The following is a 20,544-nucleotide window of genomic DNA, read 5'->3' as shown; positions in this document are numbered from 1 at the left end:
GAGGGGGAAGATAACCGATGGTCATTAAGTGTTACGGACTGAATTCCAAGGGAAGGGAAGCGTAGCAGGAGGTAGCAGAAAGTTAGGTGGGCGGATGAGATTAAGAAGTTTGCAGGGACAACATGGCCACAATTAGTACATGACCGGTGTAGTTGGAGAAGAATGGGAAAGGCATTTGTCCTGCAGTGGGCGTAGCCAGGCTGATGATGATGATGATGATGATACCGTGTGCGGCAAATTTCTTACACTGGGCTCATACGTTCAACCGATGAAATTCTATGATGACTCAAGATTTATGACGGAGAAGGTCGACAATTACTTGAAAGGAGTGTCTACGTCTACAAGGCCATATGTATTCGTCCTAACAAAATCTTCATAGCTCAATAAATTGTCTTGCGGTATTATGCAAAATTCGCGGCTGACCCGGTCCCGCATTTCGCCTATATCCGCGTAACTGTAGTTAACAGAAAACAAGAAGAATTTAAGGGAGAAACATAGCTTGGCCTACAAGAAATAAGCCATTTTCGATGTTGTGTAACATTATTAAACAAGAGTGCAACAGTGCAACCATCATATTCAACGTAAGTGCTCAAATCAGCACGTCTGTCACTGCGGAGGTCAGACCGTTGGAGCAAGAGCTCTCGGATAAGTCGTGTGCGTTGGCAGTCCAGAGCAAGTGACACATATCGGTGTCTTGTGCCAAGATTGCACAGTTTGGGTAGGTGACATCGTACTTGATGAAGCCCTGCCGCTTACAGGTCACAGCAGGGGTGAGGGCTACCCCAGCACGGTTCCTTCACAGGGAAACTTCCTTCGCCATTGCGAGTTTCGGGGCAGGGAGGGGACACACGCGGGAATAAGAGTACGTGGGTCGCGTCTCAAGAGAAAATGAGTCCGACTCAAGAGCTATCGACAAATCCTTGTTCTTCTTGTTGCCGTGTGCTTTCCTGTCTGCAATGACACTGAAATGGTCGGAGTTGTGTCCTTGTACCCAGCGTAGATGAACGCTGAAATGTGAGTTGAGAACTTTGTGTATCCTATGGAAATGTAATGGCATTTCGCTGACTCCCTTTAGGGGTTTAATTTCACTCAAGGAACAAGTATATATGTGAACTTGTTCTGGTTCACATGTATATTACATAATATTGCATAAGCATTACGCTTTCTTAGTAGCGGCATATATGGCTTAAAGTTCAAATAGAATAGAGTCACAGGCATCCATCGCATATTCTATGTGTTCTTACAGAAGCAAATGTGTAAGGCTGATTCATGCCGTGCGTCCACTGTCACATGTAAAAACAGCGTATGCGTACAAAGCACATTGTTCCAATATTCCATTGTTCCAAATTCCACTGTTCCAGACATTGTTCCATTGTTCAATATGCAACGGTACCTAGGCCTTATGTTTCTCTTTGCAGTCAAGCGAGTTGTCGTTCATGCGAGTGCATTTCCAGGGGGGGGGAGGGGGGGGGGCGTTGATCTACTTGAGGTATCGATATAGTGCTCTAGCGCAACGAGAGAAGCCTCCACCACAAACAGGAGGATGAATTTGGCTCTTAGCGAGCCTTAAATTTAATTCTCTAAGCATCACTTGCGACCCCCCGAAGTTGCTCAATGGCTTTGAAGTTAAGCCGCGAAACATGATGTCGCGGGATCAAATCCAGGCCGCGGCAGCCTGCATTTCAACGGGGACGAAATGCAAAAACGCCTGTGTACCGTGCACTGAGTACACGTTCAAGACGCCATGGGATGTATTCTGCGACGATAATATTCGGTGATACTACCACCTTGGCGACGCCTTCGCCACCGGCGCACACTGATTGGCTGTTTTAGCAAAATCGGATGAGCTGATTGGCTGGTTGAGCACTACGTCATCCAACTTAGCTACACCAACCAATCAGCACACGCCTGACCACGATACTGTCGCCGAGGTGACAGTATCGTGGTCAGGCGTGTGCTGATTGGTTGGTGTAGCTAAGTTGGATGACGTAGTGCTCGAGGCGACAGTGTCGTTGAAGATGATCGCCGCAGAATATGTCCCCAGGTATTAAGAATTAATCGTGAGGGCCCACCCCCATTATGACGTGTCTCATAATTGTATCGTGCTCTTGTTGCGATAAACCGGAACTTTTTTTTTAGCATTACTTGCACATCATCCCATGGACGTTCGGCAGACTTGGTCTCACGTGCTCGACGAACAAATAATGTACCGAATCTGTAAGAATAATCAGTTGATAGCGAGTATTTCTTCCCGGTAGGTAGATATCTCTCCGCGGCCGGTATGATGACTTGCACCGTAGCGTTTTAGTGCTACTATAGATTGAAGCTAAGGGTTGGCTCTGTCCTGGTGTCTGAATGTTCATGCCGACGAGGACGTGTTTGCAGTTCATCCTGTGCGTCCTGTGATTCCTGCGGGACACTTGAGAAGCTGATAATAGAGTGCGCTGTTTTACTTGCGCAGCACACGTCGCTACTCCCTCCACGCCGTTACTGAGGCACTATCGTTTTCTACGCCTGCAGCGTACGATCCCCGCTGAATTCGTTTATCCGAGTGATTGTGCGTTAGAACGCGGTCAGGCTCGTCGCGCCCTGCTTACATTTTGTAAAGGAGGCTGACTTGACTTCGTGTTTGCTGTTTACTTTTTCTTTGTGAGTGACGAGACCACAGCCTTTTCTTTCGTTTATTTCAGTATTGTTTTGTAATTAGTGTTATCTTCAGTAAAATTTTTCTTTTTTATCCTACTGCTGTACTCTATTTCTTGTCATTGTTTTACTCGGGTCTCTATGACCTCCCGTTTCGTTTTTTCTTGCCTCCTTATTTGTGTCCATCCTTTATCTTTAATTCCTTATGTTTCTGCACTCTATACTTCCTCGAAAATAGGCGCGCTTTCTGTCCCTTTCGGTTGGAGTTACCAGCCTGCTTCTTCCCTACTTGCCTGGTTCAGATGTATAAGAAAGATCCGAGGACACCTAAGCACGCCCTGTGAGTTTTGAATGCTAAAGCAATAAGGTCCGACAGAATGTCGCGAAGCGGTCCTTCGAATTTTTCCTCTGCGAGTAATATACCATAGCGGCACGAGCTGCCCGAGCCAGCAAGCAGAACAGCCTGCGGTGCCAATGCACTGCAGGCTTTGCGGTACGCTGTAGCGGTCGGTAGCAGGCCAGCATAGCAGGTAGCGCAGCCGTTATATCAGGTTCTTATACTAGAGTAAAATAAAGTACATAATGCACTGAGAAAGAAAGCAGAAGGCCAAGAGAAATGTACCCTGAAACAATGATTCGCTTTGAGGATAACAGTAGAATGAGGTAAAGCTACATGCAACGCAGTATGCATGTGCGTATAAGAAGCAATATGTGCTGCAGAGCTACAATATATATATAAAGGGTGAGGAACTATGTACTGTTTCTTTTTGAAACGAATGGAAATTAACACTTCTAGAGCAAAAAAAAAACGACTTCAATTTTCGAAGAAAGATTTATTTAGAATGTCGATTATGCGGGATTTTCAATGTAGAATGCGGCTGTTTGTTTAACATGCTGTTATTTATGACGCATGCGCATAGTAGCCAGCGATTTAAAGGAAATTTAAGTTTATAATTCGGAATAATAATAATAATAATAATAATAATAATAATAATAATAATAATAATAATAATAATAATAATAATAATGTGTACTGCGGCCTCTTATGTGCATGTATTTCATACCGGGCCTGCCGAAGCATTCGGAGAGCTTGTATGGCAGGGACCTGACAGTCACGACAAAATCACGTTGACAGGGTCTCACTCATAACTAATCCTCCAAGATATAAATTAAACTTCTTCATCTTGAAGAGCACGTACAAAGCTAGTTACTAAGAACTGCAAATATTAGAGCGACAAAGGTGCTACATGTCAACTTCAAACACGACTGGCCAGACTGTTACAAGAATTTGCACTGAATTGGCCAATGTTTTAAAGGAAAGCCGCGAAATGGACGCAGGCACAATGTGCAAACCATTCGCAATGCTCACACAAAGACAAATAACAGCTTCATACAAGTGACATGCTTCTTTTTTTTATTTTTTCATATCCCTCCTTTTAAGGCATTCATTAAGCCTGATAAACTTCGCTGTTCAAGTATTGAGGTGGGGAGAATATTGAAAAAAAAACTAGGAATATAATATTGTCTTTGCCATTTGTTAATTATTAGTTCTTGTTCGAGGAACAACATATCTGGAGGGATTGTGTAGATTCAGGTGATTTATTGCGGGTACGCGAAAATCTTCGTTCCATAATTATTGCGGCACAACAACGCAGAGAAACACTGAATCGAATTTTGGCATTTTCAGAGACTTGAATGGGTTATCTATATCAATGTTTGTGTTGTAGGCTACACTTTTTAAAATGTTCTGTAATAAACTGTTTACTTTTGATTTCCATAAGTGACTCCGATTAAAGAAACAGCGCATGCCATATCTTACACGCGAATATGCTAACGTATGCACGATCATTTTCTTTATTTTATTAGGAGCACAGCTCTGAATGCGGTAGAGTAAGCACTCATCCCGTGGAAGGTTAGCGCAAATGGAAGCCATATGAACGTTCTATGATAAACCATGATAAATCACTGTCAAAGTGCACGCCTATGGATATTTAACAGTGTCTACATATTCAATTCGTGTACAGTCGTGATTAAAACGACCAGAGCCATGCAATAGGACAGGTAGTGTGGCATCAAGAACATTTAGATGATTTCTAAAACAGACTAATTGCGTTTTTGATCATTAACTTTTTTTTGATTACTTTTACGCCAGTCCATGACTTTAACTGTATCAATCCCAAGCAGAGCTACAGCCCTATCACATTCCACGTGTCTTGAAACAAGCGACGTGTCGTCGATATATTGAAAAACGGTGATTGTGCCAATTGCCTGTCCCATGTCACAAACGTATAAGTCGAATAAAAGCGGGAACCGCACTGAACCTTGCGGCGCTCCTGCTGTGAGGTACCGTAGAGTGCTGTGTACATCATTCAGACAAACAAGTTGAGACCAATTCATAAAATAACTATACTAAGAAAATCTAGAAAAATGTCCCCGAAAGCCATAGTTGTAAATTTTGTTGCATAGAGTACGATGGTTAACCGAGTCGAATGCCTTTGATATATGTAAAGAGAGTCCACAGGCCACTTGGTTTCGTTCAAATGTATCGTGTAAAAAAATCTGACAAAGTTTCAAAAAGTTTTTGCGTACTGCTGCCTTGAACAAAGCCGCCCTGGGAAGCTGATATTATGTTGTGCTTAAGAACAAAACTGTCCAGCACTTCGAGAAATGCCTTTCCAACAGTTGTGATAAGAAAGGAAGTACAGACATGTGGCGGTAGTTTTCAGGTTTTGACGCATTTCTACCCTTAAATATCGGAATGACACGTGCTCTTTTCATTTCATCGGGTACAACACACGTGGCTAGAATACAGTTCAAAATAAAAAGAGTCGGCCCTGCTAACGCACTGATATTACGTATTATATGTTCAGCTGATATTCCGTCTAAACCTTCAGCGCGGCTCTTTCGTGACCGGCCCAGCAATCGAAACAAGTCGTCTTCCGCCATTGAGGACAGAAGCGCCGAATCTGATATCGAACTACTTGCTGTGATACGGTTCTGTAGATTAAGGGGCGTTCCCATATCTGTCGCCACTGAAGAAAATGGATCGCTGAAACAATTAGCCACCGCTGGCGACAGAGAGCCGAAGTTTTCAATATCGGAAATAGGAGCTAGACTTGGTACGCCTAAGCTCCTTCACAAGGACCACACCTTTGCTGGTTTACTACGAGAAAAAGAAATTTGGCCGCCAAAGTAGTTTCTTTTGGAAACGCACATCATTGCTGTAACTTTGTTTCGTGCACTTCGGTAATGACTCTTCAAAGCTTCGTCTTCAGAGTGCTTTAGACATCGTTTCCAAAGTTTGTCTTTCACTTGAATAGCAATCATTATTCGATTATTTACCCAGTGTAAGTGTGCTTTTCGCTTACGTACCAAGACGGTTGTTTTACTTGGTTGAAACACGTTGGCGGGCTAGTTGGTTAGAATCTATGGTAGAGCGTGTAAGCGCGACTGTATACGAAGACGTAGGAAGGTGTCTGTGTATCTGCTTCTTCCTACGTCCTCATGCAGTCGCGCCTATACACTCTACCATGGATCTTTTGCACCCTTGCTTCAGCTCGGTGAAAACATCTACACATTTTTTATACGCCCTAGTCAAGCAACTTTGTGCTAATAATGTGTCCCAGTCATATTGGGCGACAAGTCTGTCAAATCTTACGTAATCAAATATTTCTAAATATTGGGCCTCCTTGCTTTTGACTGCATTAGGGCTAGGATAAGATATCTAGCAGCCGATTTAGTGATTATCAGCCAGCTTCTGTGCTATTCTAATGGATTTAACGGTCAAAAATCTATCGATCGAACTAAGACATGGTCGAGGCACGAGGACATAAGGCGCCTCGAGAGCACTTCGTGTCTAGTGGCTTCGTTTACGGCAGATTCTATGCCATAGTCTGCTAGTATGTTTAGATAATTTTAAACAAGACGTATAGTGTTTTCTCCGAGCTTAGTATATATATATTAATATCCCCAATAACGCACGTTATTATGAGATGGTAAAACATCTAACATTTGTTTCAGTTCACCGAGAATTGAGAATCAGGGCACTCAGCTTCGTTGAGAAGTTGCCCAGAACTGAAGTTGCCCGTAGATGCTTTACAGTGCCTGCATTTCGAAATCTTAATTTTTTCATTTTTGATGGTCCAATAGCCAAAAATGTACTTTCAGAAAGACCCGAGCCTGCTTTCCCCAAGTGAAGGCCATTCCTGCATTCCACACAAGGTAAGAATCTGCCGTCACTTGGAAGACGATTTGAACACATTGAACAGCTCGATCTCATGGCGAGGTACAAAACAAGTATTAATGATTCGATGGAGGCGAAATGCGAAAACACCCGTGTACTTCGATTTAGGTGTACGTTAGCTAACCCCACGTGGTCAAAACTTCCGGAGTCCTCTACTACAGCGTGGCTCATCAGAAACTGGTTTTGGCACGTAAAACCCCATATTTTAATTTTAAATAAGTATTAATGATTAGCCTCGATAATAGAAGCAGTCGACGGCAGCGGCAAACAAATGGACTCTAGGGAATAAAAGCTCACCTGTTTAAAAGAAAGCAGTTCTGGTAAGTGTCCGGCAAGAGCGTGCCGCCGACTGCGAAGCACTTATGCTAAGGGGGCGCCTTTTTTCCGTGAACGGACGATCCCAGGCGCCACACTTCGGTAGGATCCAGAGACAGCAGTTACTTCAATGAATGACGCATCCCGGTATCAGGGGCAACTTTCACACATAGCCGGTTGATTCTGGGGGCATCACTCGATCCAATAGTCGCAGATTCCACTTCTCAGGTGATCGATGGCGATGCAATCCTGTTTAAAAAAAAGCAGTTCTGATAAGTGTCCAGCAAGAGTGTTCCGCCGACTGCAGCAGCAGCAACAACAACAACAACAACAACAACAACAACAACAACAACAACAACAACAACAACAACAACAACAACAACAACAACAACAACAACAACAACAACAACAACAACAACAACAACAACAACAACAACAACAACAACAACAACAACAACAACAACAATAACAACAATAATAATAATAATAATAATTTATTTATTTATTTATTTATTCAAAATACCCCCAAAGGCCCTCATTACGAGGGTATTACATGGGGGGGGGGATCAATCACAAGCACTGGTTGTAGTTTGTACATACTAAAAACAAGAGAGGTTAACAGAAGTAATAATACAGTGAAACATAGTTAACATACAAGATAATTATATATATATATTAATATCCCCAATAACGCACGTTATTGGGGATATTAATCCCCAATAACTGCAGCACATTATGCGATCAACATACTAGACCCAAACGTTTACACTCAGTTATAAGAAATCGAGATAAAGAACGTCGTGCGTTCTTCTTGCGAGAACTTGTATGATCTCGTATGATCCCGCCACCGAATATGGAGGCATCCTTCTGCTGCCCGCCGTGGTTGCTTACTGGCTTGGTTGTGGCACTGCTAAACAGGAGTTCGTGGGATGGAATCGCGTTCGTGGTGGCCGCATTTCGTTGGGGGCGAAATGCAAAAGCACCCACGTCCCGTGCATCGAGGGCATGGTAAAATACCTAGGTGGTCAAAATTAATCCGGAGTCCGCCCCCCCCTCCCCTCCCTACTGCGTGCTTCCTAATCAAATCATGGATTACTTCCTGCAGAAATAAATTCCTAAAAACAAACACACATAGCGGCAGAAATGTGGGGAGAACCTGAAGGTGGCCATTATCGAGACTTGACCGCGCACCATTAACAAAGACGTTAAAATTGAATTCACCCCACCGAAGTGTATTGCGGTGATAAACCCGTTCTCCCGGCTCCTTGCGTTCTTTCCTTATAAACCTAACCGAGTGGTGGCTAAACCAAAATACGTAGCAGAAGCACGCACGCAGAGAGAACTAACAAAATGCAGAAGATCCAACCAGTTGGAATCTACATACAGCGAAGCTTTGTGGGAGTGCATAAAGAGTCGATACACGAGTTTGTGTTTACTGAATGTCCGCGCAAAGTGATACGGAAGGCTTTATTCAGGCATTGTATAGAGGTTAATGCAATGCCACCGCCGCTGCCGTGGATGCGTAAGAGTAACGGAACTTTCCGGATGGATGGTTGGATAGATGGATGCTATGAGCGTCCCCTTTGAAACGGGGCGGTGAAAGAGTCTGGTGAAACCAGACTCTTGCTATTTTGCCTAATGACCTACCTATATTTAACAAAGAAAGAAAAACAAACAAACAAAGTCAAAAGGAAGAAAGAAACTGAATTCTCAGCATCAAGCTTTCTTAACCACTATAGGGAACTCTGGTTTGTACGCATCCGTTGTCTTTTCTGCCCCCAAACTTCCAATCGCCCCTTACTATTCTCTAATGGTAAACATGTTTACTTTCTCCCTGCTCTCGCGGAAACCAAGGGCTCCCAGGAGGCCACAGAAGCCTAAACCGACCGCTCGGTATATGTTTTCACGTTCTAATAAAACGCGTACCATCGTCTCTGTATCTCTACCACAGCAAGCGCATGCTTCCTTTTCCTTGTTGTTTCTCGCTTTATAAGTACGCGTTCTAAGGCATCCTGATCTCGCATCGAAAAGTAAAGAGCTGCCCCTTGAGTTATCACAAAATGCTTTTTTCCTGATTTTGTTTTTTCCTCTTAGGTAATTACTCAAAGCAGGTTTCGTTTCCATTGCCACACCCCTTGAGATTTTCTCAGCCTCTCTGACTTTCCGCTTGACGTTCTTTGTTGCAATGTTGCTCAGCATAGTGGTCGCATATTGCTAGCAAGCTTCCTAGTTCTTTTGCTTCACTTTGAATCGATGTTTTTCCTGTACAAATATCCTAACACTCTTCCAGCCAATGTACTTTATTCCATATTCTTCAGGGGTTATTCATAATCAATTTTACTCTGAGATTCCTTCACTTCTTAATTTGTCCTGTCCATATCACCTTGAACAGCTTCATTTAAAACCTTCCCCTGAGCGTCCAATGCAAGGCGTCCCACTGACCTTTGGTTGCCATCGAGTCCTGATTGTTCCCCTGACTTCAAGCAAACAACCACATTTCCAAATCTAAGTCCTGCAACAATGACATATTTCCACATACTCCGGCGCACCTCGTACCTATTGTATCCGCTTAACGCTCTGTGCATCATTAAGGCCGCATTTATTTATTTATTTATTTATTTATTTATTTATTTATTTATTTATTTATTTATTTATTTATTTACATGTACCTCACAGGCCTTCGAGAAGGCATTGTGTAAGGGGGAAAATACAGTAACATATTAGTATGGTATCGGGAAAAAGAAACATCGGTATAATGAAAATATTATGCACGCAACATGGAAAATTAATACGACATAAGCAAATACATTATGTAGAACAATAACAATAAATGGTAAAGACAATAACATAATAGTATAATAACACTAAAAAAGTGTTTGCACGCATACAGTAGGAAACAAATTTGGATCACTGATATTCTTTTATTAACATGTAGACAACATGTAACATGTAAGAAAGCTGAAAAATTAAAAGCGTCTGTGTTGTCATAAATTCGAGTGTAGCTGAACTGATTGTTCAGTCTTTGTGACGTCGAGGACGCTTTTTTCAGATTTGATAAGGTTAGGACAGCTGTGTGAATGAATCTTTGAAATAATAACCGAATGGCAATATCACGGCGAGTGGTTAGTGGTTGCAACGAGAGATCGACTTTTATTTGGGTCACACCTGACTGGTTACTATAATTTTTTGAAATGAAACGGCTCGCTCTATTCTGCATGCTCCCCAGGAGTTCGATCATCGCTATCTTTCCTTTCGCTATTATTGTTTTTTTTTCTCTGCCTCCAGATACCTATCGCCTTCGTTTATCCATAGACCTAGGTATTCATATTCTTCTACCCGCGGTATTTCTCGGCCCTGTATTAAAACTGTCTCTTCACTGTTTTCATTAAATACCTGAAAACATAATTTATTAACGCTAACCTTTAATCCCAAATTCTCACCTGCTTGTCCATAAATATCAGCCAGACGTTGCATATGACTTCGCTTGTTAGCAAGCGAAGTGATAGACCGAAGTGTTACCCGCCTGTTTGCATGAAAGATTAAACCCGATATTATTTCCCAACAGCGCCCTTCCCACCCTTATCATGTACATCATAAACAAAGGTGGAGATAAAGGGCACTCCTGTCTTAGTGTCTTGTTGATATCAACTTTCTTCTCATCTCTTCTCATTCAACGCAAATGGTATTTTCTAGTTAAATCTCTCTCAAAGGTTGCATACAATAGTCGCCTAAGCCTTCCCCTTCCAGAATATCCCACAAGATATTACGGTGTACGTCGTCATACGCTCCGGTGATGTCTAAAAAAAGCCACATATAACGGTCTTTTTTCTACTCTGGATATTTGAATATACTGAGTAAGAACAAATAACTTATCATCCAGATGCCCACCGATTGTGCAGTCATTCTGAAGTCCTCCCAATATGCCATTATTCGCTGTCCATGCTTGCACTTTTAATTTAATCACCTGCGTAGCTAAGCTTTATACTACCGATGTAATGGTCAGCGGTCTATATGAGTCAATTCTTCTTCTTTTCCCCATTTTCTTTATAAATAAAATTCGTTGTACTTTGTCCCCAACTGTCTGGTATTCGTGCGGCGGCGAGCGCCATCTGGTGGTGATGCAAGGCAGCCAGTGGCGCGCGCGGCGCGCGTACTTCGCGCGTGATTGGTTGGCCTATTTGGAAAGAAACCAGCCAAGCGCAGTACCCATGCTCACCAATCCCGGCGATGGTCGCAAAGAAAAGCTTCGCCTTTGATAACAGTAGCAGAAATTGCACACGTTCCTCAATGGAAAGTCGGCATGCTTTTATGCCAATTTGGATGCTTATTCCTCGCTTCCTGTTGGTTCGACTGCTTGCTTGTTTCACTGTCTGAAAGGTCGTCTGGTTACCGGCAGCCTGAAGGCTCTAGAAGGCTCTTTCCAGGCGAAGCGCAATTTATCCTCCGCCAAAGCCTAATGAGCTCAGCAATGATAGCACAGCACGAAACAAAGAGCGACAGAGACGAACTCGTTTGTTTCTCGCGTTCGGCTGGAATCAGCACAATCTACGACGTGTTTGTGCTACGCTCAGGTTCCACGACCACCTCTCCTTGTGTCCAACCACCCCCTACCCATCCTTGCTGGCAGGTATGTACTATTCGCGCTTGCTTCCGAAACAACAACAGCATCAAAAAAGCGGAAGTTCTAGTAAGTGGATGCGTGGAGTGAAAACCAGAGTTTGGCCGGAAAACGGAGATAGAAAAGCAACAAGGAATGAGAAACAAAAGGGAAAGAAGAGGCAACAAAAGGAGAGCGCCCGTCTGGCCAGCATGCCAGCAACACTAAAGTGCTCGGAGAGAAAACGCCACTGTTGCAGACAAAGAGTCAAGTTAGGCGAGCAGCAAGCCGTATTGGCCCCACTCGGTGCGTTTGGCTGGTTCCGGTTATGCAGATAGCGCTTCCCCGCGAGCGCGTTTCCGCACGTGCCTTCACTACTCCTCGAATCTCACCGACTAAATATAGAAACATCCCTGAACGTCAACGTCGCGGCGACTGACTGCGAACAGTTCCCATCGTTGAAACTTCGCTGCCGCCGTCCACCATTGGGTCGTCACCGAGAAAACACAAAGTTTAATCATTCAGCTCCTGTGCGCGCGTGTGTCTCTTTCTGCGACTGCACTGCAAAGCCCGTCGATGTGGAAGTGCAGCGAAGTCGCACGCTTTCTAACGCACACAGAGACTGGCGCACACACGAGCACACGCAACACGCGCAGAAGCAGCAAGCTCGGCGCTCTGGCAGCAGGCGCGAAAATGAGCGCGCACGTTTGCCTACAGCAGTGCGTCGCCTTTGCCGCTTAATACCGAGCCTCTACTGAATTCTTAACGCGGCCCGAGCGGCATCAACAGAAGCCAGCGAGAAAAAGAAACCCTTTCTCTCCTTGCTCCTTTACTGGTGTGACAGAGAGTAGACGCGACTCAGCGCTGCCGCCTGATCCCACGCGAACCTCCACTCGCCCCTAGTTCCTCTCTTCGCCTCCCTTGATTTTTTCCGGATGCAGGGCTTCCCTCTTTTCCCGCGCAAAGACTAGAATCGACAGCGCGCTTGCTCGCTTGCTAGCTCGCCATCCCAGTTCATGAATAAGCTGAGGTAGGAGGAACGGCCGCGTTTCGGTCTTCTTCTGCGAGTCATTGGGAGAAGCCTAGGCCATTGGCAGGCCCGAAATCAGGGGTGTAGCAACGCCTCGGGGAAGAACGCGCGAACAGCGAGGCCTTGGCAATGAAGCTCCAGAAAGGATTGAGAATCTCTATTCACCTCGCCAACCTCAAACCGAAAACTTCCTGTTTCTCCCGCACGCACAGATTTCGTGCGTGTGTCCCGGAAGTCGACGCTGAAATAGGGAGATGGTATTTAGGAGAACGGGACGAAAAGGTTGCGAGCGAGGGACGTTCCGGGTTTCCCCAATTCGGTGAAAATTGAAGAACACGAATTGGTTGGTCATTCTCCGTGCTGTACACACATGGACGAAGAAGACGTTTGTTGTGAATGGGCTCGCGAAAAGGTTGCCGGGAAAGGAACCATTTTGTAGTTTCAAAACGAATGCAAAGAACAAAGCTTGTAGCTGGAGCACTGCGGCTTAGCATAGGCTGAAGCTGGGCGCGACGCGAGAAACTAGACGAATAGGCAGTGTAGGGGCTCGCGTCATGAGGTAGCTGGCCTCGCAGCGCTCCATCTTAGATATTGAGACCTCGGTACGTATCTTTCATTGCATCAATTCCTAATGCGTATAGACACCTTTAATGTACACAAGTGCGACAGGATGTAAGCAAAATTATTGTAGCCACGAGAAATACCAAGTTTATCCGGCTGAAAAGAAATGAGTAGCATTGAATGACTATGCAACCTTGGAGAAGAAGGAAACCGGTAGGGAAAGTATTCCGGCGTGTTATGTACCATAACCACGAAAAGTGACAAAAGAACCAAACTGTTTAATACTGTTAACTAAAACTGACGGACTTCCCCCATCGACACACTTTTCATTTTTATGCAAAACAAAGTGCGGATAATGAGAGTCGATGGTGCCTTAGGACGGTTGGCTCGAAAAACGTTGCCGATTGCACAATCTCGGCAGCAATTTTGGCGCAGTTTCAGGGTTAGACTGTCCCGCGGAAGGAGTAGTTGACGCCAGGTATTCTTTGCCACTGAATACAAAATGTTTCCGGATTCATCTTATTGTTTTTATAATAAAACATATCAACACATCATCGGAGAGAGATAAAATGTATAATAATTAAAGAAAGCAAGCCAGAATAAAAGAAGGAGAGACGAGATAAAGGCAGCTCGTATGGGAATTGATGTGCGTTGTTAGTCTAAATCAACTAATTACTCATCATCAAGTGCAGAATAACCGTCTAGCTAACCTTTCCGTGGGCAAGGATCCCTCGTGGAAGGATTCGGCCATCCAGAGCAAGGACTCCGCGCCATCCTGTGACACCCAACCTGTGGAATTTATGACATCAATAAGCCATTCGTTGCGGATACAGTATTAGAACTTATATAACGAAAGTAACCGTAGTTTATGTCTTCTTCTTTCTATTTCTTGCATTATGTCTCATCGCTCAACGCTCAGCGACGAAGAATATAGTGGTGGATAGCTCCAGATGTATACTAACCGCTTGATTCAATACATCTGAAGGCTACTACAGCAACAGTCATCTGAATCCGTCATCATGGTGACTTTTCAATCGTTTTCATGGAGCGAGTCTCTGTGGCCTGGCGGTGGCGAGAGAGAAAGAAAGAATAATTTTGACTGAATAGGTTCACGTATAGCCGCAGGCTAGGCATGCAACTCCATGTATGGCTTGTAGTGGGCACTAAAAGCATAAAATTAATCTAAAGAAACGCACATAACACACGTAACGCAATAACAAGCGAACGCTGGTAGTTAGCAGGTACCGATTATTACCTGCAACACGGGGTTCACAGGTACAGTACGCTATCCTAGTAGAACCTCCCGTAGCTGAAGGTGCATGTAGCTTCGTATGTTTAGTGAGCTGTTTTTTCGAAGACTGTGCTGTTGTAAATTTCATATTAATAAAGAAACCAGTTAATCAACGCTGAAAAAATTTTCTCCCACACAACACTTATGACGCATGAACACCCGTACACTTAAAGAAACAGTAAATTAATTGCTTAAGAACATCGTCTACGTACAGCATGCTATCTTAAAAAGATGAGAACTGCTAGTTAAGTCTTCTCAGTATCAGCAAAATCTGAATGCTGCTGAAAGCAGATGGCACCTATTAAATTCGTTAATAGAGGAAAGAGGATGGACGCTTGGTTGGATTGTGATTGCTGCATTTTTCTGCAGGAGAAACTTTGGGAACTTAACTGCACTGAAAAATTCATAACACCCCGAACAAAACTTTTCCGGAGAGCGTCGTCTTTTTTCTGGAAGAGATGACGAAAAAAAATATCGTACACAGAAAGATTATATTTACGTTCCTTCACCCACCTGGCACATGTCGCATTATTATTTACGGCCCGTCGAGTGGTAGTTGGCTTTTATAAACAGCAAAGCTGGTAAAATGTATTCCTAGTGGAGGCTATCCCTATAAAACATAGAAGGACAGATGCAATGCGGTAAGACACCAATAAAGGCGCAAATATATATCGCCAGAGGAGTGGAGCGAATTAGGTCTTGAAGGCATCAAATATGAAAGTGCTGCAGTGCTTGGAATAAAGAGCCAAGGAAGGGCACCACAGAAGGCGACGCCAAGAAAATAATAAACCTTTGGAACACGGAAATCTTTTGCTCGTCACGTGGCAACAAAAAATAATAAACAACCAGATATAAGAAACATGCGAAAAGAACAGAAAAGAACGAGAACCCGCGAGGACACCGTGAAGGTATCCTAGATAAGAGTAAAGATATAAAAGAAACGACAAAATGTCCAGCTCTCGGGGAACGGGCGGGCTGGTCGTTTTCTGCGCGGCACCGCCGAGGCCGACCACGTATTTTGCTGCGGCGGACACTTCCGAACGGGAGGTGTTTGTTTTGCGGGAATAAGCGCTTTCGGATGCCGCGTTCCGATGCGACAAGCCCGACGCCCACCAGGGCCGTGCGCTCGCAAACTGCGGCGTGCCAGCAAGGAAGACAGCGCGGAAAAAGGAAGAAGCTTTATTTTTTTCGCTCTCGCTCTTCGGAAGACACAGCGAGAGAGGAAAAAAAGAAGAAGCGTAGAAATGCACATCGTAGGGAAAGGTATAGGAGGAGGACTTGACGACGCGACAGGCCGAAGCCGAATGGAACTTAACAGCAACAACAACAAAAAACGAGAAGGCTCCTCGAAGGCCGCCATAAAGGTGGGGACTCGGGACGCGGCAGCGAAGGGAAAGGACGCGGTCGCAACCACCGCGTGCGTGATCGCACTTCGCGATGAGTTCAGGCAGTTGTAATTCCACGCCCCGAGTCTGGGCAACCGGCTCGTTCTTCTAACGCGGCGACGCTTTGCTTCGGGCCTTATTTGTTACAGGTTTTGCACGGCGGCTTCGTTCGCTCAACTTTTAGTCCCCCCTCCCCCACCTCCTCCCCACCTTTTTTTTTTCTATTTCCCCGCTGGTTCGTTAGCTTCGCATTCAAAGCGATGCTGGAAGAGCCGTGAGGCGGCGTAGCATGATAGGCCCGATTCGTCGACACAGGCGTAAACGCAAATTTTTGCTGCGTGAGCGGTTTTTCTGTACGACGACGGCGTTACATTAGAGGAAACTTTCTGAGCACTCACGTACCGCGTCTCCCGACTGTCTTCCCCTTTCGCACGAATTGGAGCGACAAGAAGCATGCTTATGGCAAGGTACTTTTTTTTCTAGCTTGGTTGAAACGTTAGATAATATGAACATATACTCTACGCTCTGCTCGATAACCGCTGGTGTGATTGTTTTAAAATAATTAGCAAAAAACACGCTTTGTATTCTAGTCCTTTGTCGTTGTTGCGGCTGGTTTTGTTCTCGTTGTCGTCGTCGTTGTCATCGTTGTTGTTGTTGCCGCTGTTGCTGCTGCTGCTTATCAACTGTAGATATATGGAATTGAAGGCTACATTTGGGCCTTCTATGCTAAGACAGCATGGAGGACGAGGAGGACGAATGTTGCAGGCGGGCCTAGCCTTGCAGAAGTAGTCGACAATCGCTTCGCCTGGATTCCACCAATCAAATGCGATACGGTCTGAAGCCCTTCGCCGACCAGCTAACAACAACGTGTACCAAAACAAGTTGACACGGAGCCCGGTAGGCTGCGCGCTTTCCACGCCACGACTCCTCGGGTAACCTCGGGTAACAGAATATAAATACCTTGGTATATGGATAAACGAAGGCAACGGATATATGGAAACACAGGAAAAAACCATAACAGTCAAGGGGAAGAGAAATGCAGCCATAATGAAGCACAGAGCGCTATGGGGATACAATAGGTACGAGGTCCTCCGAGGTATGTGGAAAGGGGTAATGGTTCCAGGACTTACTTTTGCAAATGCGGTTGTTTGCTTTAAATCAGGGGTACAATCAGGACTCGACGGGAACCAAAGGTCAGTGGGTCGCCTCGCATTGGGCGCTCACGGGAAGACTACAAATGAAGCTGTGCAAGGGGATATGGGCTGGACTAGTTTTGAAGTGAGGGAAGCTCGCAGTAAAATTGAGTATGAAGAACGGCTGAGGAATATGGAGGAAAGTAAATGGGCTGGGAGAGTGTTCAGGTATCTGTACAGGCAAAACATTGATTCACAGTGGAGGAAAAGAACTAGGAAGCTTACCAGCAAGTATGCGGCCTGTGGGGTGGGCAACACAGCAACAAAGAAGGTCAAGCGGAAAGTCAGAGAGGCTGAATTAATCTCGTGGGTGGCGGCAATGGAAAAGAAACCTGCCATGAGTAACTACTTAAGGGGAAAAAACGAAATTAGGAAAGAAACCATTTATGATAACTCAAAGGGAAGCTCATTACTTTTCGAAGCGAGATCGGGATGCCTTAGAACACGCACGTATAAAGCGAGATATAAGAAGGAAGAAGAAGCATGTGCTTGCTGCGGTAAAGCTAGGGAAACGACGGAGCATATTTTATTAGAATGTGAAGACATCTATCCAGCGGTCGATTTAGGCACCACTGGCCTCCTTGAAGCCCTTGGGTTCAGCGGGAGCAGTGGTAAAGCAAACAGGTCCGCAATAGACATCAGTAAGAGGCGATTGGAGGATTGGTGGAAGAAAAGTAGGGAAACGACAAAGGACGGAGACGTACAAAAGCACAGTTCGCAATAGGGTATCAGAAAATTTGGACGTGGTAGTTCATAGTGTGTTTTTTTTTCTCATGGGTTAACCTAGGTAGGATATTAGGCAGCATAGTAGCAAGAGCTTGGTGGCGCAAGCCACCGCCCCGTTCCAAAGGGGACGCTCATAACATCCATCCATCCATCCGACTACCTACACAGCTCACCATTCACTTTCCAACGCTGTATAACGGACAAACTTCAGGAGGAGCCAAAGCATCTCTCTCCTAAATATCCAATGTCCTCGCGGGAACAAACGTTGACTTGCTTTTGAGTGTGATGCCTCCTTGCGGTGATGCCTCCTTGCACCTCAGTTCGTCTGATAACATCTTACGTTCTGCTTCAAGTACACGACACTTTAGTATGCAGTGTCCAAAGTCACCAAGAGCTTCACAATGCACATGCGACGATCATGGGCAAAGTCGTGTTTGCACCATAAAGCTGGAGTTTGCGCTGACCCTGTATGGATGAAAAATAGGAGAGTGGCATCAGTTCTGTTAAGTGCCTTAGTCACACTAGGTTGATGCGCGGAAGACCGCAACAAAAGAAATAAGCTACAAATACCCTTCTAGATGTCTATTTTTTATTTTTATTTTGTCGTGCTGGGGAGCCACCTTCGTGGGCTTACCCGCCTCGGTAGCTTAGCGGCTTTGGTGTTGCGCTGCTAAGCACGAGGGCACGGGATCAAATCCCGGCCACGGCGGCCGCATTTCGATGGGGGCGAAATGCAAAAACATCCGTGGCCCCGTGCTTTGGGGGCACGTAAACGATTCCCCTGGTGGTTAAAATGAGTCGGGAGACCTCCACTAAAGCGTGCCTCATAGATCGTTGTTTTGGCACGTAAAACCCCAGAATCCAATTGAATTCAATTTCTTCGTTCGCTTGTGCAGCCCTTTGTGTGCTACACTGTCAGCGGCCTCGTTACATGCTAGACTGATATGCGAACATACCCACCATAACCCGAAAGTCAATCCCACTTTCCGTAATCCTTCAACAGCATGTAATGCACGATGAATGCACTTGTCAACGAGGGGTAATTGTGGCAGCGTAGCCTTGCTGTCTCGAAAGAGAACAGCGGAATGAGGCTGATAAGAATTGAGTTTACACAAGGCTGCTGCAATGGCGATACTTTAGCATACCGTAGAAAGCGTGATGCGGACAAATCTCTCTATCAACCGTTCTGTTGAAGTGCTCTACCATCAAAGATTTTGCCTCTGCAACATGTGTAAGGTGCCTGGTGAGAATATGTGGAACCTTAAGTGGGCAGTACACTCTCTGATGCGACCACTGTGGCTTCTGATGTTATATTTTTTGTAACGCCTGCATAATTACCGCAGACACACAAACATACCAAGCTTACAAATTAAACGTAAGTATTGGCAATGTAAAGAATACACCTAACCAGAGAGGCGTCCCCTAAGCACATGTGTCAAATAACAGCAGTCCATACCCACTGAAATATACAAAGACTACAATGCGCACACACATGAATGTCATACCGATTAAATCATTTTGTTCTCTTATAATCCACACTTCCTCCTCATAGCTTCTTGAAAATAGCAATATTGCTTGCGAAGTGCCAGGATTATTAGGATAATTCACGCACCTTCCGGGGACTATGTATTTATCTATGTTTGTATGTTTGTATCTAACCACGATCCCACCTACACCGATTACTAGGCATTCATTGGTCAAGTGGGTATCGCATCGGACTAATGTGTTGGGGTAACAGGGTTCGAAACCAACCCCTCACTCCCTAGGGAGAGGGAGTGGGAACGCGCAACAACGCTGTTAACCGGCCCTTAATTAACAATTCTCAGCACCCATTAAAACCCCCCTCCCTCCCCTTCTACTCCTGTCACCGAAGAATAAAAGTTTTGTAGTGCAGACAGATGTGGCAACCCTGATACCGTCACTCCACTGCATTCAGTAATGGCATCGCGTTTTAATTATACTGCTAGGAACAACTCTAAGGCAGGATATCGTCATGAGTACCTCACGACAGTAATAAGAAAGAGGTCATTATATATGGTGCAACTTAGCGTGGGTCGAAGTTATTTCTTTTCTTATGAAACCCACGTGCCAGCACTTCTGTGTATCACGCACCCGGCCCCGTGACTACACAGAGAGGAGCAGTACTACTACATGTATTTTCGATGCTGGCCAAAAATATCAGCTGCTAAGTACACGTCATGCCAAGAGCCGTCTATATTTTCTTCTGCAGAAAGGAGGATCGACCGACAAAAAAAAATCTGGCGACGTTTTCGGTATTTTAAATACACATACAAAAATACCTGTCATACGCGGCTTTTATAGTGCCTGTCTATACAAGATGTGTACAGTCTCACTCAATTTCTTTATTCTCTCAGAATTGCGGCCAGCGACCCCAGCGCCACATTTGATGGCGTCACATACCTGCGCTACTCTCGGACACTCAAGAATATGTGTTCCTGTTGTAAGTGGGAGAGGAACGTAAACAAAACTTGCTTCAGCACCTAAGAGGGTGCCGCAGAAACCTTAAGCGCTCACCCCTTGAGGCTGAAAGAGCTGACGC

The 20,544-nt window shown here is 44.9% G+C and overlaps 1 protein-coding gene across 1 annotated transcript in view; it reads left to right on the top strand.

Annotated features, from left to right (window-relative positions):
* Positions 1-20,544, top strand: part of LOC135909271 (acetylcholinesterase-1-like) — a 651,651-nt gene that overhangs the window by 408,968 nt on the left and 222,139 nt on the right. The window contains exon 5 of the mRNA XM_065441182.1: positions 6,811-6,864. The gene's annotated coding sequence lies outside the window, so the exon portion shown is untranslated. The remainder of the gene's footprint in view (positions 1-6,810; positions 6,865-20,544) is intronic.

Source organism: Dermacentor albipictus, chromosome 1, assembly GCF_038994185.2.
Source record: "Dermacentor albipictus isolate Rhodes 1998 colony chromosome 1, USDA_Dalb.pri_finalv2, whole genome shotgun sequence".
NCBI lineage: Eukaryota > Metazoa > Arthropoda > Arachnida > Ixodida > Ixodidae > Dermacentor > Dermacentor albipictus.
The sequence above is the reverse complement of the archived record's forward strand: the minus strand, read 5'-3'. Positions and strand labels throughout refer to the sequence as shown.